Source organism: Canis lupus, chromosome 23 (assembly GCF_048164855.1).
Source record: "Canis lupus baileyi chromosome 23, mCanLup2.hap1, whole genome shotgun sequence".
In the NCBI taxonomy this organism is placed as follows: Eukaryota; Metazoa; Chordata; class Mammalia; order Carnivora; family Canidae; genus Canis; species Canis lupus.
Window position 1 is genome coordinate 37,896,783 of NC_132860.1, and position 23,166 is coordinate 37,919,948.

General features: G+C 35.5%; 1 protein-coding gene across 13 annotated transcripts in view; it reads right to left on the reverse strand.

Moving 5' to 3' along the window:
- Positions 1 to 23,166, reverse strand: part of DLG2 (discs large MAGUK scaffold protein 2) — a 1,975,849-nt gene that overhangs the window by 1,911,898 nt on the left and 40,785 nt on the right. The window lies entirely within an intron of this gene.

Below are 23,166 nucleotides of genomic sequence, written 5' to 3' on the forward strand. Positions count from 1 at the left end.
AATGCAATCCCTATCAAAATACCATGGACATTCTTCAGAGAGTTGGAACAAATTATCTTAAGAGTTGTGTGGAATCAGAAAAGACCCTGAATAGCCAGGGGAATATTATAAAAGAAAACCATATCTGGGGGCATCACAATGCCAGATTTCAGGATGTACTACAAAGCTGTGGTCATCAAGACAGTGTGGTACTGGCACAAAAACAGACACATAGATCAATGGAACAGAATAGAGAATCCAGAAGTGGACCCTCAACTTTATGGTCAACTAATATTCAACAAAGAAGGAAAGACTATCCACTGGAAAAAAGACCGTCTCTTCAATAAATGGTGCTGGGAAAATTGGACAGCCACATGCAGAAGAATGAAACTGGACCATTCTCTTACACCATATACAAAGATAAACTCAAAATGGATGAAAGATCTAAATGTGAGACAAGAATCCATCAAAATCCTAGAAGAGAACACAGGAAACACCCTTTTTGAACTTGGCCAGAGTAACTTCTTGCAAGATACATCCATGAAGGCAAGAGAAACAAAAGGAAAAATGAACTATTGGGACTTCATCAAGATAAGAAGCTTCTGCACAGCAAAAGAAACAGTCAACAAAAGTAAAAGACAACCTACAGAATGGGAGAAGATATTTGCAAATGACGTATCAGATAAAGGACTAGTATGCAAGATCTATAAAGAACTTATTAAACTCAACAGCAAAGAAACAAACAATCCAATCAGGAAATGGGCAAAAGACATGAACAGAAATCTCACAGAGGAAGACATAGACATGGCCAACAAGCACATGAGAAAATGCTCTGCATCACTTGCCATCTAGGAAATACAAATCAAAACCACAATGAGATACCACCTCACACCAGTGAGAATGGGGAAAATTAACAAGGCAGGAAACAACAAATGTTGGAGAGGATGTGGAGAAAGGGGAACTCTCTTGCACTGTTGGTGGGAATGTGAACTGGTGCAGCCACTCTGAAAAACTGTATGGAGGTTCCTCAAAGAGTTAAAAATAGATCTGCCCCACGACCCAGCAATTGCACTGCTGGGGATTTACCCCAAAGATACAGATGCCGTGAAACGCCAGGACACCTGCACCCCGATGTTTATAGCAGCAATGTCCTCAATAGCCAAACTGTGGAAGGAATCTCGGTGTCCATCGAAAGATGAATGCATAAAGAAGATATGGTCTATGTATACAATGGAATATTACTCAGCCATTAGAAACGACAAATACCCCATTTGCTTCGACATGGATTATACTGGAGGGTATTATGCTGAGTGAAATAAGTCAATCGGAGAAGGACAAACATTATATGGTCTCATTCATTTGGGGAATATAAAAAATAGTGAAAAGGAATACAGGGGAAAGGAGAGAAAATGAGTGGGAAATATCAAAAAGGGAGACAGAACATGAGAGACTCCTAACTCTGGGAAACAAACAAGGGGTGGTGGAAAGGGAGGTGGGCAGGGGGTGGGGGTGACTGGGTGATGGGCACTGAGGGGGGCACTTGATGGGATGAGCACTGGGTGTTATACTATATGTTGGCAAATTTAACTCCAATAAAAAGTAAATTAAAATTAAAATTAAATAAAATAAAAATAAACTCTGAATATAAGTCCTCTATCAGAGAGTTTCTCTCACTCTCTGGTTTCCTTTTTCATTTTCTTGATGGTGACTTTTGTAGGGCAGAAGTTTTTAACTTTGATGAAGGTTAGTAGCAATTGTTTCATTTTTACTTTTGGGACCCTAAGAAATCTTGGTCTATTTGATGATTACAAGGAATTTCTCTACTGTCTTCTTCCACAGGTTTTGTATTTTCACTTCTTTCTTAGGTCTGTGATCCATTTTGAGTTAATTTTTTTGTATGATGTGAAGTATGCCCCAAAGTTCATTTTTTCTATATAGTCAGCCAGTTGTATGTCTACCCTTATGCCAGTACCACATTGTCTTGATTATGTTAACTTCAAAGTAGGTTACATAATTAGGTACTGTAAGTCTTCCAACTTGGATCTTCTTTTTCCAAATTGATTTGGCTATTCTTGGTTTTCCCATTTCTATATAAATTTTAGAGTTATCTTGCCAATATCTAAAATATCCTGCTGAGATTTTTATTGAGATTACATTGAATTTATAGAGCATTTTGGGGAGAATTGACATTTTAAAAATATTCAATCTTCCAAGAAAGGAACATTAAACATCCTCCTAGTTATTCAAGTCTTACTTAATTTATGATAGCTATATTTTCTCTTGAAGAGATATCTGCACTCCCATGTTCACTGCAATATTATTCACAATAGCCAAGATATGAAAACAACCTAAATGTCCATAAATACTGAATGAACCAAGAAATGTGAAATATATATATTTGTGGAATATATATATGTGAAATACATATATATATATCCCATGAAATACATATATATATCACACACTTTCTTGATGTGGTATATATATATATATATATACACACACACACACACAATGGAATATTATTCATCCTTTAAAAAGAAGAATATTGTTGATAACACTGCATTATATAACAAATTTACTAAAAAAGTAGAACTGTTCTCATCAGGAAAAAAAAGGGGTAGGGTAAAAAGGTAAAGTGATGGATGCACTAATTAGGTCAATGTGAGAACATTTTCACAATGTATATGTATATCAAATGATCACATTGTACACTTTAAATATTTTACATTATTATTTATCCATTATAATTCAATAAAGCTCAGAAAAAATCATTTTCAATCCTCCATCAGTAGCAACTTCCAACTAATGTACCCTGTAAGGATACACTTCAATTTACATTTAATTGATTTAAGAAATTGATTCCAGATCTATGATTTCCTATATATGGATCTCCTTTTGATGGAAAATAAAAGTAATAATTCTTTGTACAAAAAAAGGTCTTATGCAACAAATTTGCTAAATTTACCCCTAAGGATTTTGTATTTTGATACATGGTGTATTACACTGTATTTTTTAACACAAAATTGTTCACTGCTAGTATGAAATACAATTAATTTATGTTTATTTTCTTATATCCCATATTTCTAAACATTTATTGGTTCTATGAATATTTTTGTAGATTCCATAGGATTTTCTACAAGAACCAATCTGTCTTCTATGAATGCAATGAATAAGACAATTTTACTTCTTTCTTTACAATCTGTATGTCTTTTTTTTTCCTTTAGTACAATGGCTAGGTTCTTTAGTACAATGAAGGATAGAAGTGGTAGCAGAAACTATTCTTGTTTTAGGGGAAAAGCTTATAATACTTTATGATATTTTGATAATATATTTATATTATTTATATTATACTTATAAATGGAGGGAGGGCAGAGCTGGAGATAAAATTCACCATTATAATTATTTTAAAGTATATAAGTCAATTTTTAGTATACTCACAGTGTTGAGCAACCATCAAACTATCTGATTCCAGAATATTTTCATCCCCAAGAGAAACTCCATATTCTTTAAGGAGTCACTTATCATTCCTCTTCAGTCATATAAATATATAATAAATAATTATATATTATATTATAATAAATCAGTTAATTAGGTTGCTTCTACTTTTTGGCTATTATGAGTATCACTGCTATGAACATTCTTCTACAAATTGTATACATAAATCTTTTCAATTCTCTTGAGTATACATTATGAAGGAAAATTTTGGGGACATATAATAACTCTAAATTTAACTTTTTGAGGAACTGCCACACTGTTTTCCTTAATAGCTGCACCACTTTATATTTGCACCAGCAATGTAGGAGGATTCCAACTTCTCTACATACTTGTCAGCAATTGTTGTTTTTAATTAGTTTTTATTATAGTCATCCTTATGGGTATGAAGTGGAATCTCACTGTGCTTCTTACAAAATTTTTTATTATTTAAATATAGTTTGTATATATTAGTTTTAGGTTCACAACATAGTGATGACAATTCTATACATTTCACAAAGCTCATCATAAGTGTAGTTACCATCTGTTAATGCTATTGCAATATTCTTGATTATCTTCCCTATGCTGCATTTTAATCTCCTATGATTTATTCATTTTACAACTGAAAGTTTGCATTTCTTAATCCCTTTCATCTATTTCACCCACCTCCCTTCCCCCTCCCCTCTGGCAACCACTAGGTTGTTCTCTGTATTTATAAGTCTGTTTCTGTTTTTTTCTGATTGGTTGGTTGTTTTTTTAGTTTCCACATGTAAGTAAAATCATATGGTATTTGCCTTTCTCATTGTGCTTTTGATCTGTATTTCCCTAGTAACTAATGATGTTGAACATCTTTTCATGTGCTTACTAAATATGAATGACTAGTTTTATGTGTCAACTAACTAGCCACAGGATACCCAGTTTAATATCATTTCTAGGTATGTGTGTGAGGGTATTTCTATATGAGATTAGCTGATCAACGGACTCAGTAAAGTATATTGCCCACCCCAATGTGTGTGGACATCATCTAATCTATTGAGGGCCTGAAGAGAATAAAAGGCAGAGGAAGGAGGAATTCACCCCTTTTTTGTTTCACTGATTGGGCTGGGACACTTCATCTTCTGCTCTTGGACTAAGATTTACACCATCAATTCTCTTGGTTCTCAGGCCTTTGAAATTGAACTGAATTATACCAATTGCTTCCCTAAGATCTCAGCTTATAGACAACAGATCATGAGACTTCTCAGCCTCCATAATCCAATGAAACAATTCTTCATAATAAATCTCCTTTTTAATATATATTTGGGTTAGTTGGCTGAAACATGGACCAGCAATTGCACTGCTGGGGATTTACCCCAAAGATACAGGTGCAATGAAACGCCGGGACACCTGCACCCCGATGTTTATAGCAGCAATGTCCTCAATAGCCAAACTTTGGAAGGAGCCTCGGTGTCCATCGAAAGATGAATGGATGAAGAAGTTGTGGTCTATGTATACAATGGAATATTACTCAGCCATTAGAAACGACAAATACCCACCATTTGCTTCGACGTGGATGGAACTGGAGGGTATTATGCTGAGTGAAATAAGTCAATCGGAAAGGGACAAACATTATATGGTCTCATTCATTTGGGGAATATAAAAATTAGTGAAAGGGAATAGAGGAAAAGGAGAGAAAATGATTGGGAAATATCAGAAAGGGAGACAGAACATGAGAGACTCCTAACTCTGGGAAACGAACTATTGGTGGTGGAAGGGGAGGTGGGCAGGGAGGTGGGTGTGACTGGGTGATGAGCACTGAGGGGGGTACTTGATGCGATGAGCACTGAGTGTTATTCTATATGTTGGCAAATTGAACATCAATAAAAAATAAATATATAATAAAAAAAGTCCCACCTTCAAAAAAATTCCCACATTTTTGTGAGTTATAGTTTACTTACTTTCCTTCTTTTGCTTCAATTTCTATATTTTCCTCCTTGTTCCCTATATATCTAGCTCTCATTGCATAATGAAGAAGTTATATTGTCTTCAAGTCCCTGTTCAAGAGTTCCTTTTGGGAAGCTCACCATAATTCTCTCTGCAGGAAACATGAGGAGAATGAGAGAGAGTGCATCCAACTGAACCACACCTCTTAGAAATACACAAAATACATATATACACACAACTTGAACATCTGTGAGCTGCCTCAATTCACTGCATGTGTTATAAGTCACATTCATCCACATCTAACATTATAACTTTCTTGTAGAGGCTGCTTTTAAACAACAGGCTTGAGCAATGGCAAACTTGATCAAGGCAAAAGAGCCCACAAGCAACCACCTGGCTGAATACAGACAGATCCATCACGCAACTCACATCAAAATATCCATAGGCCCTAACAGACCAATGGGCTACTTACAACTCATTTACAAAAAGGGCGAATTCCATACATCCCCATACCTCTTCACCCTCGTTCTTTAAATACAGCCCCATCCACTGCCTCATTGCAGACAGTCTGTCCTTTGCTCTCCTACTCTGCTGCTCCCCTGAGGAGTATTCAATAAACTTCTACCTCCTTTGTTCTGCCTTGGGTGAATCCCTTCACCACCTAAGCCATCTATCCCCACTGATAGGTCTGCCCCACATTTTAAGAGCCCCCATTGTATTGTATAGATGGAGATTTCTGTGAATTGTCTTGCACAACCAACCACCCCAAACTGCAGATAGGCAGGCAGGATAAAGAATGTTGTTTGTGAGACTTGTGTTGCATGACTGACCTCGGGAGCTGGCCTCCGGTCAGAACTAGCCCTTCTGGTCTGGATGCTAAGAACTTTAAATTTTGCCTTGCATACCCTCTGGCTACAGGCTAGGCTGGCCCCCCAGACTGGAATCCAGGAGGGAAGCAAACACACCTAGCCCAGGTGCCTTGAACATGTAAAGACAGGAGCATCCTGCACCAAACTCCACATAAGCAAACAAATGTTTAACTTCAGACTCCATCACTTGCTCTATAGATATGGCCCTTATGGGGACAGTCAGTAAGAAGTCTCACCTGAGGGGAGGACAGACGCTTCTTCCAGGCCTCTCAATCAAGGCTCCAGCCTGTCTCCACAGGGCCTCTCCAGCTAATGAAGTTGGATGTTGTAAATACCCAATTTGATGGAACTCTTTCTTATTCCCCTTTATTGCTTTCTATTGCCCTCATCTATGCATAGCTTTCCCCTTTCTTCTGTTTCTATTAGATTTTTATAATATCAAAAAAAATGTTTTTTCCCCTCAAAATTGAGTTAACAGCTGCTGTGAATCTTTTGTTTAGAACACCCATGCCATCGGGATAAGACATTCCTGATTTCAGACAGCTCTCCAGGGATGCCTGGGTGCCTCAATGGTTGAGTGTCTGCCTTTGGCTCAGACAGTCCTCCTTTTACCACTTCGCTGTAACTCACAAGCCATAATCCTTACAACATCCCTTTCCACAAGCAAACTTAAGGTCTTTTTCAAGGTATTGAGTGCCACAGTAAGAAAAACACCTGTCTCTTATCTCAACAATCTACTCTAAATACTTCTGAACTCCAAATATATTTCTTACACCAAGCAATTCTCCCATTTTCTGTGGACACCAACTGGGTGCCCTACAATTCAATTCTGTTCTAACAATATCTACCTAAAGATCCCATTGGTGAAGGGCTCAGTCCCACAACACCTTCCATCTGACTTCTGATGCTAATCATAAGCCTAGGTTGTCACCTGTGTTTCTGACCAACCAGTTATAAATTAGAGGTTTCTACAACCCCTTCCTTGGGTTCAAAAATTTGCTAGAACAGCTCACAGAACTCTGGAAAATTTACTTACCAGATTACTGGTTTATCATAAAAGGATACAACTCAGTGGGGCACCTGAGTGGCTCAGTCAGTTAAGCCTCAAACTTCTGATTTTGCTCAGGTCAGGATCTCAGAGTTGTGATAGACCCCTGCATCCCGCTCACACTCAGCATGAAATCTGGTTGAGATTCTCTCTCCTTCTCCTTCTACCCCTCCCCTGTTTTCACACTCTAAATAAATAAATAAATAAATAATCTTTTTTTTTTAAAAAAAGGGAGTACAACTCAGCAATAACCACATGAAAGAGATGCATACAGCAAGCTTTGGGGAAAGAGGTGCTGAACTCCCATGTCCTCTCCAGACTTGCTACTCTCCCAGCCAGAAGATGTTCACCAACCCAGAAGCTCTCTGAGTTCGGTACTTCAGGTTTTTTTATGGAGGCTACCTTAGGTAGGCTTGACTGATTAAATCATTAGCCTTTGGTGATTGAACTCAATCTCCAGCCCCCTTTCCTCCTAGAGATCAAGGGGTGGGGCTGAAAGTCCCAACCCTCCAATCACCTGGTTGATTCCCTTGGCAACTAGCCCCCATCCCTGAGGCTATGCAGGAATCCCCAGCTACCAGCCATCTCATTAGCATACAAAAAAAGACAGTTACCAAGTTGAAGATTCCAAAGATTTGAGAAGCTGTGTCCCAAAAAAGAGGGGAGCTGGGGGACAAAGACCAAATATAGACTTCTTACTGTGTCAGAGCCATACTTACACCATATTTCTTGACCTAGGCTTTTAATCTTCACAGAGTGACTTAAGAGTAAGGGAAAGTAAAAAATAATTCATGATAACTATGGTAGAATCAAAAGAGCAAGGCACAGTGATGAGTGTTAAGAAACCAGAAACCAGAGTGTGGTAGCTAGTAGGCCCTAGTAATGACAAAATAGCCAAGATCCCTAGGACTCTTTCTGTGGAGAAATCATGACTTGTCTTTTTTGGTTTCTGTTTATTTTCTAAGTCTGATTTCCAGCCTTCCTACCGTTTCTATAAGGTATCTTACATTGTCCCAATAAATCCCTTTTCTACTTCAATTACACAGAATTGGTCTGTTATTTCCAGTCAAGAACTATTTCTAGACTAAATCTCTGTCACATTAGAAATGGTCTCGACAAATTAATTCCAGAGGCTAAAAAGTTAAGTTTATGTATACTAATAAATCAAGTACATTCTTAAAATGCTTAAATAAGTATGACCTCTTTTAAATTTGAAATCGAATCCCATAATGCAACTATTTATGGAAATTAGAACTCAAGTCAGTTGGAATAAATTTTTTTATCTAGTAATTGACACTAGATAAGTTAGGAAATAAATTATTTTAATTTTTAAAAAACTAAAAGCTAGTAAAATGCTATGCTGTATCCAACTAAGTAACTGATTCCTATTTGAAATTTTAATGAAGATTTTGTATAAAATTTGGCAAAAAAATAATTTTAACACCTCAATTATGAACAATATCAGCTTCAGAGAATTTAATCAATATTTTCATAGTACTGTGCATGTCATGACCTCTTGCTTCTCCCTCCAGTCTCCTGGTTTTAAAAAACATTAAAACTCTAACTCTTCCCAAACTTAAACTTCAATCTTTGACATCTCCTCAGATTTCTATATCCAACTATATACTTCACATATCCACATGACTATCTCAAATTTCACACTTCCAAAACCAAATGCCTGGTCTTCCATCCCAGCACCAAATATAATGCTTTCCTAGACCTCTCCATCTCTGAAAATGGGAATGCTATACTTCCCGATGCTTGGGGAGAAAAAAATTAGTCCTCCTCAAGTCCTCTATTTTTCTCTTCCCTGACACCCAAACTATTAGTAAATCCCATCGGCTCTACCTTCAATATCTAGAATCTAACCACTTCTCACCACTCTCACTGCTGCCACACCATAATCTAAACCACAATCATATCTATCTGGAATATTACAGTAAATCCCGAACTCATCTCCATTTTCTTCTTTCCATCCTTTCAGTTGATTCTAATAAAGCAGAGTTGATCATTCCAGAATAAGTCAGACAACATCATTCTCAAAATCCTCCAACAGAATCCTAGCTCATTCATAATAAAAGTTAAAGTATTTATAATGACCTTTAAATCCCTACATAATCTGTCCTCCTACCATAACCAAGGTAATTTCCTGCTATTGTCTCTCAACCAAGAGTGATGGAGTCCATCGCACTGGATTCCTATTATTCCTGGAATAACCTAGACATGCTCATACCTTAGGGCCTTTGCACTTACTTACTCTTTCTTCCACAAATAGCCATTTGATTCATTCCTTTAGCTCTCTCAAGTCTTTACTCAAAAGTCTTCTTAGGGTTGTACTAACTCTTCTATTAAAAATAGCAATCCTTGGGCAGCCCGGGTGGCTCAGCCATGGTGGTTTAGCGCCACCTTCAGCACAGGGCCTGATCCTGGAGACGTGGGATCAAGTCCCATGTCCGGCTCCCTGCATGCAGCCTGCTTCTCCCTCTGCCAGTGTCTCTCCCTCTCTCTCTCTCTCTCTCATGAATAAATAAATAAAATCTTTAAAAAAAAAAAATAAGCAAAAAAAGCAATCCTTCCCTCCCTCCCTCCATGTTTTTCTCCAAATTACATGTTTGTATATTGCTGGTAGCCACCACTTAACTATAAATTCCATGAGAGCAGGAATATCTATCTTGTTCACTGATCCATACCCAGCATCTTTATCAGTGTTTGACACATCAGAGCTGCTCCATAAATATATGTTCAATTAACAAATAAAGTAATGAAAAGCTTCAGATATCATATCATAAAGAATAATTGTATGAGTAACAATACATTTTTTAAATGGTAGTTTTAAATTTCTCAAAACAGATGAAATGGAATCAAGAATTTTTTTTTAAGATTTTATTTATTTATTCATGAAAAACACAGAGAGAGAAAGAGAGAGAGAGAGAGAGAGAGAGAGGCACAGACACAGGCAGAGGGAAAAAGCAGGCTCCATGCAGGGAGCCCAACATGGGACTCAATCCCAGGATCATGCCCTAGGCCGAAGGCAGCGCTAAACCACTGAGCCACCTGGGCTGCCATGGAATCCAGAATTTTAAGAGAAAGGCTGAAGTATAGGAAAAAAAAAAAAAAAAAAAAAAAAACCTAAGAATTCTTCTACATTAAATACTAGAAGCTAAGTCATGTTATTAACACAGATCCATATTTTTATTATGTTAAATTTTCAAAGTATTGTATATCATAAATTTTTTTCATATTATCCTCAGTAATCTCAAAAAAGGAGCAGGACATGTAAACAAGTAAATTTTGCATGTTTTAATAGGACTAACAATTTTAAATGATGCTGTTTTGATCATTTCATAGCAGTAAACTCCAAGAGATTTCTTGGCAATGCAGTAGAATCATTAACCTGATGTACTTTCCTGACCTCATAAATCACATTCTTCGATGCCCTGAGCTTTTGACACAAAGACCCTGAAAACAAAAGCAAAATTCCTGCTATATTAACTATAAAACACTGCAACCACAAGAATCCTTTTTAAATGAGTATCTTTTTTTCAACACTGTTCACCTAAGAATCCAATGAAAAGCAAAAACAAAGAAAATATTAACGTAATTATCTTGCCAAAATCTCAAAGTTGACCATCAGTAACTTAGCTTTTCCCTCATTCACCAAATTATATTAGCTTCTGTTCTATTCCATGAACCCTACCAAGTGTTCAGATTAGAGGAGTGAACAAGTAACAGCTTGCTCTCCCTGCCCCTTCAAGATTCCCACTATTCCTAGTCCCCAAGTCTCCCTCCCTGAATAGTTCCCTTAACTTTGCCCATATCTTTGTAGACAGATCCTTCATTAAACTCTGAGAGGACTTTCTGTTAGTTCTAGGACTCTTGACTTGACACTCTATCCAAGAGGAGGATTTGGCCTTAGGTAAGAGGAGGGATAGTTTACCCACTTTAATAAAAGGGAAGGCAGGATATGTGGATATAGATATAGACGGGTTAGTATATTAACTGGCAAAATATTAGGAAATTTTCTTTTGATTGTTTTTATTGTCTCAATAAAAGGAGAAGAAAAGTCAGAAGACAATGTTGAAGAATGTGAGGTATATTGCATTTGAGGAGAAAGAAGGTATGAAATGTTCCCTATAAGAACAAGAAAGTGAACTGTCCAAGAAAATAATAGGCTTTCTGGGCATAAATTTAAAGTGAAACCCATTAACAACGTTGTGTATTTCTTCAGCTGCATTTGGCTGCATTGGTGCAGGCATGGAATATACAGAGATGGACTTCACCAGAAGTTGGATTTTGCCAGCAGATGGCAGAACAACAGAAACTGAAGGTATATGCAAATGGTTAATTATAGCAATGAATCATGTATTCTAAGTTGGGTAAGGAGGGACATGAAGACTTATGGTAGCTACAGACCATGAAAATGCATAAGGCTGATGGTTTAGCAGTGCTTATGGGATCAAAGAATAATGATATGGGAAGCCTTTTAGGGTTAATAAGGCTAAGACTAACAGAAAACTTAAAACTCAGCTTTCAAAGACCTGTTTCTCTTTGATTACCTATTGTTTCTTTTCAGACACCACTAACAAATCCACTAGCTATTTCCACAGAGGCCTGGCCTGACAGAAATGAAGGCCATCAATATGGTTCAAGCCTATGAACAAGCAAGACTCTGCATTCCTCACCAGAGATAACGAGCCTAAGACTCCATCTACTTTATGTCAGCTCTGAGCATGCGCACAGCTCCTCTCCTTGTCCTGCAGATGACCTCCTGATATCAGGGGCCAAATTCTCCTTCATTTTAATGTTAAGTCTGCACCTCAAAGTTAACATGGGATGTATGTTTGCCCAATATGCATGTTTCATTTTTCCTTATGAATAGTGATAAACTTCCCTGTCCTTTTCATCAAATATATATATACACACACACACACACACACACACACACATATATATGATCTCAATCCCTATGATTATAAAAATTTGTTCTAATCTCAGTCAGGGGCAACAAATTTGAGCCAGCATCCTGTCTCACTTGATTGCCTCTCAAATAAATCTTTTCCTTACTGCATGTTTAATATCTCAGGGTTTGGTTCTGCTGTGTATCAGGGCATATGAACTTCAGCTCAGTTACATTACTATTTTCCTTCATTCAATATGCAGAGTTACTATTCCTCCTCATAATTATCCATATTCATAAAGTCATTCAATTAGCTCACCTCCTTCCATGTTAGAATTATAAATACTCAAATTTGGGAAATGGAAGTATCCAGCACAAATTTGGTTTAGTACTTGCAGAGAGCTTTTAAATATGTTTAATTTTCCATATTTCCAGAGGCTCCCATTCTAAAAAGTTTTAAAAATTAGATTTTATGAGACGAATGCCAAAAAGAATGTAAACATGTATCCAGAAAAATCCAGCACCTAAAAATAATCAGGTTTTATTCATGTATTAGTTTTCTCAATTAATGAAATCCAAAACTCACCTTTATAATTATAATCATTGTCCTATTTTGATCAGTTGAAGAGCTCTTAAACTCTTCTTCAAAGAACTTTTACAGTGGAGCACCTGGGTGGCTCAGTGGGTGAGTATCTGCCTTTGGCTCAGGTTGTGATCTTGGGGCCCTGGGATCAAGTGCTGCATCAGGCTCCCTGCAGGGAGACTGCTTCTCCCTCTGCCTATGTCTCTACCTCTCTCTCTCTGTGTGTCTCTCATGAATAAATAAATAAAATCTTAAAAAAAAAAAAAAACTTTTGCAGCAACTATTTCTAAAGCATGAAGCTTGTTGCTCAAGTAATTGTTTATTTTCAAGTGGCTTATTTTCATAACTCAAGGTTTTTATGAAAGTATTATTTAATATTCAGTATAATTAGTTTCTGTAAGCTTAAAAGTGCTTTAAACTTCTAAGGATCCATGATTAAGGCATTTTATAAGAACTGGCATGCCAACTAGAGTTTTGTGGTTCTAGGTATATTTGATGACTCAATTTGCATATATATACATATACCCCTGTAAAAAGAATATTAATCTTATGATTTCATGAAGGTTTATCATTTTGACAGCAAACTGGAAATTGAATATAAAATAGAATCCAAAGACTCAGAAACTAGAAATCAGGGAAATTTATGCTACATGGTATATCTATCAGTTATTACTGGAATGTTTGGAATTCCTAAATACTTTAAAAAGTTCCAGGGCTGGGCACCTGGGTGGCTCCAGTCTGTTAAACATCTGCTTTCAGCTCAGGTCATGATCTTAGGGTCCTGGGATCAAGCCTGCATGGAGCCCTGCATTGGGTTCCTTGCTCAGTGGACAGTCTGGTTCTCCCTCTCCCTCTCTCTCTCTACCTCTTCCCTCCAACCCCCCACAATCCTGTGTTCTCTCTCTCTCTCATAAATTAAAAGTTATTAAAACATTTAATAAATGTTTTCTTAAGCAACTCTTAGGACCAACTCGTGTAAATAAACTTAAATAGATCAATGCTCCTCATTCTCCACCACCTCTATCATTTGCCAGGAACCAGAACTAACAAGATGAAAGGGAAGCCTTTCCTTGAGATATTTGTCAGATAATTCCTTTTCCATTGCTCCTTTTTGTGGTTAATCCTTTTCAACATTCAACACCAAATTTGAAAAGAGTATGAAGTTAGAAGCTACATTGAGATCCATGCCTCAGTATAATGGAATCGCATAAAACTTACATTACATCATGATCTGCAAGCAAAATGTATAAATCTTTATTTACTGTGTCTGTGGCTTATCCAGCTGCTATAGAAACTGTAAATCCCTAAAGCCTACTCCTCTTCCTGGTTATCTCTCTCTAAAATAATGCCCAGTTATATGGGAGTAGATAATTCTGGAGGTGGACGGGGTGGGGGGCGGGGGCATATGGTTCATCTGCCATCATAGCCATCATTGTCTTAGAGGCAGAAATCAGTTGGTTCATTGGATCTAAATGCTGTTCTTGGGCTCCTCTTGTCCTGGAACAACAGCCCTGCCAATCTGGTCATTGAGTTTACTGATGGCCTCTCATGGAGAGATATTTGGTGGGACCTGAAGTTCATTTTCTTGGCCCAGGGAAAGCTCCCAGATGCTCTTTCCAGCTGACAACACTTGCCTTGGGCTCTCCTGGCACTATTCCTACATTTCTCCCAAAGGACATGTTATAATTTCAATTCAGCAGAGACACTGACCAGAACTTTCCTGAGATGCTGACCTAATGCCAACAACTGCCTACCTTCAAATTTCTTCCTAAGTAGTACAAAATAAAACCCTACTTGCTTAAGCTTTCTATTCCTTTCAGATGAGTACATTTCTAACTAAAGAATCTAGCACAGTATGAGGCATGCAGTAACACTCACTTATCCATCCACTCATTTAATAAGTATTTATTTAGTGGCTATTACGTGCTAGGCACTAAGCTAATATAACAGATATAGCAATGAATAAGACAGGCAAAATGGTTGCTCTTATGGCATGTACATTCTGGTGGAGAAACTCATGCAAAAAACTCATAACAAAATTTCTCATAGTAATCCATACAGTCGCAAAAATAAAGCAGGTAATGTGATAGATATGACTTGGGGGTGGGGTAGAAATGGGGAATGAGATAGAAAGGCATTTTAGAGAACTAGACCTAAATGATGACATAAGCCAATAAGGCAGATTTGGGTAGATTTAGGTAAAAAGGTACTCCAAACAAAAGAAAAGCAGGGTGGCTCAGCCGTTGAGTGTCTGTCTTTGACTCAGGCTGTGATCCCAGGGTCCAGGATGGAGTCCCACATCAGGCTCCTGCGGAGAGCCTACTTCTCCTTCTGCCTGTGTCTCTGCCTCTCTCTCTCTCTCTCTGTCTCTCATGAATAAATAAATAAAATCTTTAAAAAGGGGGAAAAAAGAAAAACAAATGAAAATATCCTGAACAGCATTTAGGAACTACAGTGTAGTATAGTGAGTAAGGAAGAGATGAGATGAGAGGTAGGCAGAGGAAATGGGGAACTTTACAGGTGAGAATTTCCAATGATGATAGATACTACTAGAAGGTTTCAATAAATACAGAGTATTTAAGTATTTTTTTAAAGATTAATTTATTTATTTGAGGTGGAGGAAGGGCAGAGGAAAGGACAAGGGAGAAAAAGAATCCCCAACATATTCCCTGCTGAGCATGCAGCCTGACACAGGGCTGTCTCAGGGCCCTGAGATCATGACCTGAGCCAAAATCAAGAGTCAGATGCTTTTTGGCTGGGCCATTCAGGTGTCCCAAAATAGAAAGAAGTTAAACATTTTCAATGGGGCACCTGGTTGGTTCAGTCAGTATAGCATTGTGATTCTTGATCTCTAGGACATGAGGTCAAGCCTCATGTTGGATGCACAGAGAGATTGCTTAAATAAATGTATTTTTAAAAAAATAATAGACATTTTTAAACAAACAGTGCAATAATATGAGTTTGGCCAATTCGAGTAATTCCCTATGATTTTATTGTTTAATCCAAATTACCTAAGTAAGTGCTTATCACTATTGTACTTAACTTGTTTAATGTCTGTCTCTCTTAGATCATGAACTCCATAAAAATAGATCCGCATGTCTCTTGTCACTAAATCTGCAGATCCTAATACAGTATCTCTTAGGTAGTAGGAGTTCAAAATATACTTTATCAAATGAAAGAAATTTAATGATACTATATTCCATGACAGCAGACAATGTGCTACACACTTAGAATCAGAATCATTCTGATTGAATTAGAATCAGTCCCTGCATTCAAGAAGCTTACAATCTACTAAGAGAAACTAACACCTAGTCAATTAACCATAATACATGTAATAACTGGTGCCCTGTAAATATGAATAAATACAACAACATAAGGAAGAAAGGAACTAATTCTGCTTAAAGGTAAGGAAAGTATTGAGGAAGTTTTTAACCAAGAAAGTAATAAATATTCATTTCCTTTAAATGAATGTTTACACTAGGAAAAAACATTTATATCATGTTCTATTAATTTTTTTACTTCTATAATTCAATAGGACATACACTTTACTGACAAAAAATTTTTAACATATTCTTATATTATTTCAAGACATCTTGAAAAGCTTATTCTTCAAATAATATTTTAGAAATTTCTCTATGTTTTTAATATTATATATATCAAATCCTCACATCTGAAAGTTAAATTCAAGGTTAAAATATTCACAATATTATTATGCTAGCTATAGGAACTCCTAGATGGGGAACCTATTGTGTTCTACTTTTTTGCCAGCTGCCATATATTAATGACAGTGATCATAACTAAATTTTTATTTATTACATACTTAGCAGAAATCACCCTATTCTTTCATGTTCTCAACAAATTTAGGGGATTTCATTACCTTACTCTGTATAGAAGTCTCATATGCCATCAAAGTAAATTAATTTTTTCTTATTTCAGCAATAGCACAAATAAAAACATCTTTCATTTAAAAACAACCAGCCTTATAAGCATCCAAAGTACATAAATTTAGTTAAATGGTGCCATCTGGTGACATAAATCCTGCAGCAAATATACAAAGTCCAGACCAAGAATGGCATCCAACCCTTTTGATGGCATCCAATGTAAAGTGTCAAATTTAACTTAAGATATACTCAGTCCCACGTGACATGAAACACACAATTAATTACACTTAGTATATGGCAATTCAACAAAAAGGCTATAATAAGGATTGTGAGGTGGAAGAAGTACCTTGAGGGTACTTGGAGTACCTTGAGGGCACAGTTTATGCTTACCACTTCTGTTTCTCAAGTTTACCTTCAAATTTAAACAAGTCTTTGGAAGAGACTTAAGTTTAATATGATTCCTTATCTAATTCCTACAGGACATTTTAAAAACATAAATATCAAGAACATCTTGAACCGCTGTTCTTGTCATATCCATTTCCTCACTCTCCTTCTGACTTCTATGAATCAGTATAATTTTTATCACCTCAAATGCCACTTCCCTAAGAAAGCTTTTCCTGATTCATTTGCTCATACCACCCTCTCCTTCTCCTCTGCAGCATTTATCACAATTGTAAACATAAACTATGCAATTTTGCTTAAAGCTTATCTCCCTAGCATATATCACAATGCCCAGTAGTATTCAGTAAATATCTTTTGAATGAATGGATGGATGGAAAAAAATGTCCTTTTCTATCCTATTCTTACGCAAATCCTATCACTCACGAGATATTTTATAGAAATGCTTTCCTAGCAACATCAATCTACAATGATTCCATGCTTCTCTGAATGCCTACAACACTTTGGTCTAGTCTTCAGAGTTTAGTCCTTGATTATATCCTGTCTTGTACTTGTTTGTATGCATGTAAATATTACCTTCCCAATTGACCTTAACCGCCTTATGGCTAGGGACTTTGTTTTTAGTAACATCCATCTGCATACGTCCATGAAATTAAACACTTCATAAATACTTCATTAATTATAATTACTCAATTGCAGTAACTGGAATACCTGTATTCTTTTTACTTAAATGAGTATTGTAAACAAATAAGTAGAAACATAGTAGAACTTAGTATCTAAGAATCTAACATGCACTGCTTTGACCAGTCAAGATTTATTTGAAGGTGCAGGACACGTAATAATATATCTGTTTTACTGGAGCACCTCTTTAAGGCTGTATGTGGCAGCAAGCAAGCACCTACTGACTGAGCCTCCTACGTGCCAACGGCATCATCTATCTCAGTGTAGCTTTACTATTTTCTATCCATAGCTCATAGGTAGAAACTACCATCAAGTATCCAAAGGAAAAAAATCATTTGAGTGTTTAATATATACTATTGTACTTTAAAAAGAAAATTAGATGCCATAATTATATTCATTAATTTATGGGTTCTTAAAGTGCTCAAAATATATCCCAGAATAATAATGGCTCATTATACTTGTTAAAGATTAAATCAAATCTTTATAAAACCCAAGAATAAAGAAAGGCCACTGTCATATCTTACCAAATTTATTAATAACATTCACTTACTTTCCTTGAGTAGCCAGATATCTAATCATTTTAAACACATGTTCTCAAACTTTAGCATGCCTCAGAATCACCTGGAAGGCTAATTAAAACACTATTTGCTGAACACTACTTGCAGAGTTTCTGATTCAGTTGATCTGAGGTAAGGCCCAAGAATTTACAATGTTAACCAAGTTTTCACGTGATGCTGATGCTGCCGGTCCAAGAACCACACTTTGAGAACTGAGAACATCTGCTTTGGAGGATTAGAGCCAAATTTTTCCAAATTCATAATAACTGTGTGGACTTTCACACTCACCAAAATCTATTTAAAAAATTCCTTTGACTATCTTATGATCAGGTAACAAAAATTATACAGTATGATGAATAATTAAGACCAAACTAGCCATGATGTTTTATATAAATGTTATTTTGAAATAAAATATATTAGAAAAAAATTATATTGTAATTACTGTAATGAAAAATACACTTTTTTTTTACTCAAACTAAACTGTGATAAAAACTTTTAAATGCATGGATTTAGGTTACTTAATGTATTAAATTTAAATAACTAATTGCATACCTAATGTCTCTGTTACCCATAAAGGCAAGGACTATCCTCTCCTCTATGGTTTACTGTTGTATCCCCACTGCCTAGCACAATGTCTAATACATAACAGGTATTTTTAAAATAATTATTGAGAAAATAAATAAATAAAATGTATTGAAAGCCTACTGGTATTAAGGTCCATATACTAGGAGTATAAAGGTTACTTAGATATAACCTCAACTCATAGCTACTCACAGTCTATTGAGGGGACAGAAATATATTCACTGTATCATAAGCCAATAAAATAAATATTTTATAGTAATCTGAAAAAATGCTGTGAAACATAATAAAAGGTCTGGCTAAAGCTACTATCAAGTAAGGACATGGCAGAAGGCTTCAACAGGAGGTGATAAATCCCAATATAGTAGTATATCTCCTGTGGATCCAGGTATGCAATATATCCCAATATATAGTATATCTACCATATCACCTCTGTAAGTTCATAGGGTTCTACATTAAGATTTATGGAAATGAAAGTATTCTACTCTAACACAAAGTCTGACATGTAAAGGATAAGCATTTTTCTAAGCTCTTGCTACTGACAAGGTTTTAAGGAAAATATCACTTTACTGCCCATTCTCTTCTAAATCTTTCCCCAAAAGTCCCCCTCAAACACTGCAATGAAATAAATGGAAATATGGAAAGAGCCCAGATGTCCACTGATAGACGAATGGATAAAGAAGATGTGAGATAGATAGATATGACTATATATGTGTGTGTGCATATATATATTAGCCATAAAAAAAATGAAATCTTACCATTTGCAATGACAAGGATGGAACTAGAAGTATTATGCTAAGTGAAATAAATAAGTCAATCAGAGAAAGCCAATGGTCATATGATTCCATTCATATGTGGAATTTAAGAAACAGGATCATAGAAGAGAGGGGAAAATAAAATCAGAGAGGGAAACAAACCATAAGACACTCTTAACACAGGCAACAAACTGAGGGTTTCTGGAGGGAAGAGGAGTGGGGGGATGGGGTAACTGAGTGATGGGCATTAAGGAGGGCATGTGATGTAATAAGCACTGGGTGTTACACAACTGATGAATCAGTGAACTCTACCTCTGAAACTAATAATACACTATATTTTAAATGAATTTAATAAAATGCATTTTTAAAAAAAGAAATAAAAGGAAATAAAATCAGATAAACAAAATTAACAAGATTTTAAAAGGAATTGAAACTCGTTAAGTATATATACATAGTTCTGTCCACAACTGAATAAGTAATGAATAAAGAACAAAAAGTTTTCAATAAGGTATAAAAACAAAGAATATTTGTGATACATATCTGCAAATGAACTGACCTATTATATTATTAAAATACTTTTTACATATAATTATGGTGGTAATATAAATCTTTAGGTATTCAGAGGAGATCTGGAAGAGAAGTATCAAAATATGTCCATCTTCCTCTTGAATGAAGAATAAATGAAGAATGAAGAATAAATGAAGAATAAATGAAGAATGAATGAGAATAATGAAGAATAAATGAAGAATAAATAACCTAACAGAGTATCTTGAAAATCTGAATGTTTTAGCCACATTAAATGAGAGAGACCTAAATTAATTTGTAAGATAGCATGGAATTCCAATTCACTTATTCAAAATCTGTACGATTAATAATGTAATCATATAAAACTATCCTTGAAAAAAACATTTTCCTTAGTTATACCACAAGATGTCACCCTAAGCCCAACATCTAAACGTGCAGCATCTAGTATATTGCTGTTTTAGGTATTTTTCTTTGCACATTAATGAACATGCATTACTAGCTTTTTAAAAGTTTGTCTTTTTTCCACTGTTAACAATAAATAGAAAATTAAATCAAAGGATACAGAAACTGTAGAAGCAAAGAGGGAGAAAGTTAATCAAACAGCTCATCATTCCCCATGCTTACATATCCTATTTACCATAAGAGGAATGTATCTTACCATAGGATTTTATATTCTTCTTTTTCTTTATTTTTAATTTTTAAAGAATGGACACATATTACTTTTGCAGTCAGATAAAGTTCTACTTTATTTTTTTTTAATTTTTATTTATTTATGATAGTCACACAGAGAGAGAGAGAGAGGCAGAGACACAGGCAGAGGGAGAAGCGGGCTCCATGCACCGGGAGCCCAACGCGGGATTCGATCCCAGGTCTCCAGGATCGCGCCCTGGGCCAAAGGCAGGCGCCAAACCGCTGCGCCACCCAGGGATCCCCAAGTTCTACTTTAAAAGTTAAAAAACACAATACCTTTGCCATCACTTTCCACCCTATCACAGAATCCATTTATAAAATGCTTTAATGCACTATAATAATGGTCAAAATTATGTAGACAGAATTCTGTCCTCACAGATTGTACCACCTAAGTACATGCTAGTGTTTGAGGTTTTTTTTTTAAGCATATGATGGAGGACCACAGAAGAAGGCTAGTATTAATTTTTGAAGTGATGCTTTCCATCAGCCAAGAGGTTTGGTTTCCTGGTAATATGATACTGTAATATTTGGTACTGTAATATTTATTGCAGTATATCTTGTATTAATAATATTTAATTTACTATCCATTTGTACTGGAGTTTCTACATTATGATTCCCTTCTATTTCTAGTTAACTGAGATTTATACAAGGTATTTTTTTTTTCAATGTATTGGCTATCTGAATATCAGAACAATGGGTGAAGCCACTATGTTCTGTTACTTGTAACAGAAAAAAAAAAGGCAGGTGGTGGGATAGCAGTTAGTTCATCCAAACAGAAAGTTATAGACCATAAACAATACTCTATTTATCAATAGCTCCCTGCTTTTCCTTTTATGATAATCTAATCCATTTCAGGATGCACTGGGCTACATGGTTTTTCTTCTTTTGAGTCCTTAAAGAAAATACAGAGTAAGAACACTCAAACATTCAATAATAATAAATTAGCAATCAGTATTTAGCAATACATACAGAATTGAAATGAAAATTATGTTTTGTTGTATAATGTTGCTCTATTCTTTACGGTCTGATTTATCCCAAAATGGCTTTTAAAGACTAGCCAAAGCAAATCCATCCATTCAAAGCTGGACACCAGGATTACTTACATAATAGCTTTTTACAGATTATTGTTGCCTTTCATTTTATTAGAGAAATTCAAACTACACTATCGGCTTTTTGTCAAGATATTTATCACTCACCCAATACAATGGCAAAATTCAATTCTCTATCATTCATTCACACTTTTATTCCTCATGTAATGATACTGTGATACCAAATGGTGACATTACCAAAGTATAGTGAAATTATCTAAAGCATCCAACAATACTCTTCCTAAAGCAAGCTCTCAAAAATTCAAACTCTCAAAAGACTTGGTCATTCTCCACAAAACACATCAATCACACAAACCTACTTAGAGATATTGCTGTTCAGTTAATGGCCTTTACTAATTATCAACTAGAGGAAACTATTAATTTTTAATTAAGAAATTTGTAGTTTAAAAATGTGGTTTAAAAATACTATTCTCTAATGATAGGATTTACTTAAATTCTGTAAGACTCCATTTAGAGTTGTTTTTATTTAATACCAGCTAAGATGATTATAGTTATTTGTGTCATTAATTCTTACCAGCCACAGAAAAATATTTTAAAGAAATTAACCCACAGGCAAAATAATCCTATAAAGCTTTTTACTTCTATTTTTATTCAGTAGATGAATTTTAAATTTTCAAAATTTAATGGTTTTTTTTAATTATATTCACACCCTAAGTGGAGTTTTTGTCAACAAATATAGACATGATAAAAACAGGTAAAATATTTTCAAAATTAATCCTCATAACCCCTCATAAGTACCCATTTTTAGGTTTTGTATCCATAACCACCAGACCAGAAAAAGTAATGATAATATCCAGCAGACTCTGTTATTCTTTAAAATGAACTATTTAAGCATAGTAAAATATAGTATAATTGAGTTGGGGTTTTTTATTATTTAGTTAGTTGATTGTTTACTTAACTGAGATTTTCATCAATAAACTTTTCAATTTGGATCATAAACTTTCATAAGAGAAGCAAAAGTTGAAAAGAGTATTTTAATTTTGTTTTAAGAAGAGAGTAAAAGGAGAACTATGATTCTAACTCAATAGAAATGACCCATTGTTTTTGTGCTAGCCAATACCTTCTCTAGAGGAAAGCAAATTCCTTCTCCAGCATTTGTCCTCAATTTTTTTCACAACTAACTACTTAGGTCTCTTCCTATGTAAACCTTTCTTCCTATATAAAACAGTTTCTTTCCATATTTATATTTTTAATAACCAACACTTTTTTTTTCTATT